The following is a 3360-nucleotide window of genomic DNA, read 5'->3' on the forward strand; positions in this document are numbered from 1 at the left end:
GTCTTTGAAATTCCATAGTGCACCAAGTTTCTAGTAAACACTTAGCTAGATAAATCCTTTTACAACGAGAGTTACAATTTTAAGGAAATTCTTTCAAAGATGATATACTTGCAGTAGGCAAGCCCTTGAACTATCTTCCCATTTTGTTGCATATTTCTCCAGAGAAAACATAAACAATTTCATTAGTACATCTTCAATAGAAACATCAAGTTGAACCATGCATAAGTGAAATTCTTTCAAACTTTGAGGAGGGTTATTTTCTCTTTTCATCCTTGAATTTAGAAATGTCCTCCTCCCTTTCTTATTTATTATAAGGCTAGGGAGACCATGTATGTGTGAGAAATTAAATGGAGTAAACTTAATAACAATAAGGGTGAAAAATGAATTGGCTATGATAATGATATGCAATTACTAGTATGGAGTCACCAATTGAAAATTTTAAATAGAGAAATATTATTAAAAATTTATATGAATAGTTATTTGACCTTGTGCACCACCAATATCTTGAAACTAATCCTTAGTTATTTACCAACTAAAAGAAAACGTTAACTCCAATCCCTAATATGGTCACCAGATGAGATGTCATTTTAACAAGCCTGGTTAAAAATCCATGTTAAAAGAATATAAGACCAAGGTCATAGGACACGTATTCCAAGCTGAATGGTAGGGAAAACATCCTAGTGAGGTGTCACTTTGACTTATTAATGGCTAAGAAAATTGACAAAGGCATTGGAAAGGCATGAGGTATTAATTAGCATTTTATTTATGAAAATAATGGAAATTAGAAGAAAAGGAAGGTGAAAGTTCACAGGTTGCATGTGAGGAGGAAAATGAAGGAAAATAATGGAAAATGAAGAAAATAGAGGCCTCATTGGTAAAAAGGCTTCTAGGGACCAGTTGGTAGCTTTTGTCAATTCATAATTTTTTTAGTTTTAGTTCGGAACCCTCTCTTTATTCTCTCTCTCATACTATTGGACACTTAGAGTTTTCTTGGACCACTCTTGGAGGAGTGTGGCATACTTGGATATTTGGAGAAAGAAGATAAAGGAAAGCAGGAAAACATAAGGGGATAGTGGGATCATCGGCTACAAATGGACTTATTTGTAGGTGTCGAGTTGGATGCATAATTTCTTTGCTAGTTTTGGCATGTATGGCACATGCATGTGGTTTCTTGGTTATGATTTGTCATTGGCATGGAGGATGGTTTTGATTGATAGTGAATTTTCCTAGCCTTGTCATTTCTTAGATAGCCATGGTGTTGCGGGTGTATTTCCTTTTGTTTTATGGTTGGTTCTCATGTTCCTTTGGCTGTGGGCTGAGTCAATAGTTCCTAGAAGTCTTGGTTGGAAAAATGCTTTGGAAGCCCTGTAACAACTTGGGCTGAGTTACTAGTCATGGAAGCCTTGGTTGGACAAACACTGTGGAAGCTCTTGGTTGGTTGAGTTACTAGTCTTGGAAGACCTGGTTGGACAAATGCTCTATAAGCCCGATGTCAACTATGGGATGAGTTACTAGTCCTGGAATCCCCGGATGGAGCAAACGCTATGGAGCCCTGGACAACTTGGGTAGAGATAAATATGGTGATGGTTAGTGATGCACAATCATGATGTGGAATCATTGGTTGTGGGTTGAGGTGGTTTAGCCTCTGGAAGCCCTAGTTTTGTTTTGTTAGATTTGTTCCATGAGATCCCACATTCATGCTTAGAATATGGCATGGGGATGACTTGCTGAAAGAGAGATTTTGTTCAGCCTAGTCTATGGTCAGGTTGTTTGTGGAAGTCCCATAATTGATCGGCCTATGTATTCATTAATACGAGCTCCTTATCCTTGGTATTTTATGTGTAAATGTATTGATTTATATGTGGTTTTAGTGGCTGCTATATCCTTGTTATTTATGTTGGTTGTATGCTCATTATGAGTATGTTTTATGGCAATGATGATGTATGGCTCTCATCATGTTTTCATTTATAAATGAATGAACATTGGATATGCGAACTAATAGATGATAATGCAGCTAATGTGATAAGGTATCAATGCTTCTTAGCGATTCTCATATAATTGTGAGATCCTTATGCTCAGATATGTTGTTATGACAAGTAGATTACATGTTCATGATCTATTTAACAAAATGCATGTCATGGTTGGGCTTGGTTAGGTCAAGTACTTGATCAAGTTTTGTGTTAGAGGCTTTGTCTTCGAGTCATTTATTGTCTTGGAAATTATCATCAAGTTGCGGGTAGTGGTTTGGAGAATAGCCCTTAAAAAGTGGCTTAAATCTCATAGTCTTTGGCACAAAAATGGTTGAAAAGGACTGTAGTCTCTCCCTTGTAGGTATTGTGGGAAAGAATGAGGGTCCCAATCGCATGCATGTCCATGTCATGGGAGTGACTGTGGGTTTAATTCATTGAAACTCTAGGTTAACTTAGGGGTTGGGCACCTGGAGTGGTGGATTAGCTCTTGGGGGTCCTGTAACTCCTGAGGGAGGTCTGTAAAGTGTTGGTTGGTCGATTCAACTTCCTTAAATACACTTAGGAAGTTGAATCATATCATAGTAACTCTTCGTCACATATTTACCTTAGTGGACCAGTAAGCTTGGGTAAGTGTGGGAGGAGGGCGTTAGAGAGTGGTATCAAAGCATGGTTCAACACTTGGACTAGATGGATGGAATTTGTTTGCCATACATGCATGTAGGTTGTATATGTGCTTGTTATGTATGCATGGTGGTAGTCATTGTTACAATCATGTTTCCATGTAGGAGTTGATGATGTTGTTGTTGTGATGTGTTTGTCATGAATGCAAGTCAATTGTATATTCATTTGTTATGCATGTCAATGTCTATACGTTGTTCTACATGCATTGTCATGGTTATGATTATGCATGTATAGTAGGTAAAAAATGCATCGTTAGTTCATTTTATGCATTTTAGGTCATCATGATGTTGTTGGTATGTTATGATGCTGATGTGTTGGTTGAGATAGAGCAAGAGCTGCTGATCATCAAAGCGAGGTTGCAGCACTGAATGCCATAGTAAGAGAAAATCATCATATATGTTTGTAGGTGGGTATGCACGTATGTTGGTTAATGGTTGTTATAAGAATTAGGGTTATGTACATGTCTGTTAGTCTATGGTTTTTTTCGTTACATGTTTGATAGAAGTTATTTAATCAATGTGACCATATACACACGTGTCAGTTAGTCATGAAGGATAGTAACTTGTTTTTATATGCATTATTGTCTTATGCATGATGGTTATGGTCATTGAAACTAAGATCTTGATGTTATATGTATCATGCTAATTTGGATTGGCCTGTGCATATGGTTAGGGTTATGACATTTAGGTATGAGTCAATCTATTTGGGA

This window comes from Pinus tabuliformis, chromosome 8 (genome assembly GCF_031772625.1).
Source record: "Pinus tabuliformis cultivar Carrire ecotype Pingquan chromosome 8, CPIR1, whole genome shotgun sequence".
NCBI classification, from domain to species: Eukaryota; Viridiplantae; Streptophyta; class Pinopsida; order Pinales; family Pinaceae; genus Pinus; species Pinus tabuliformis.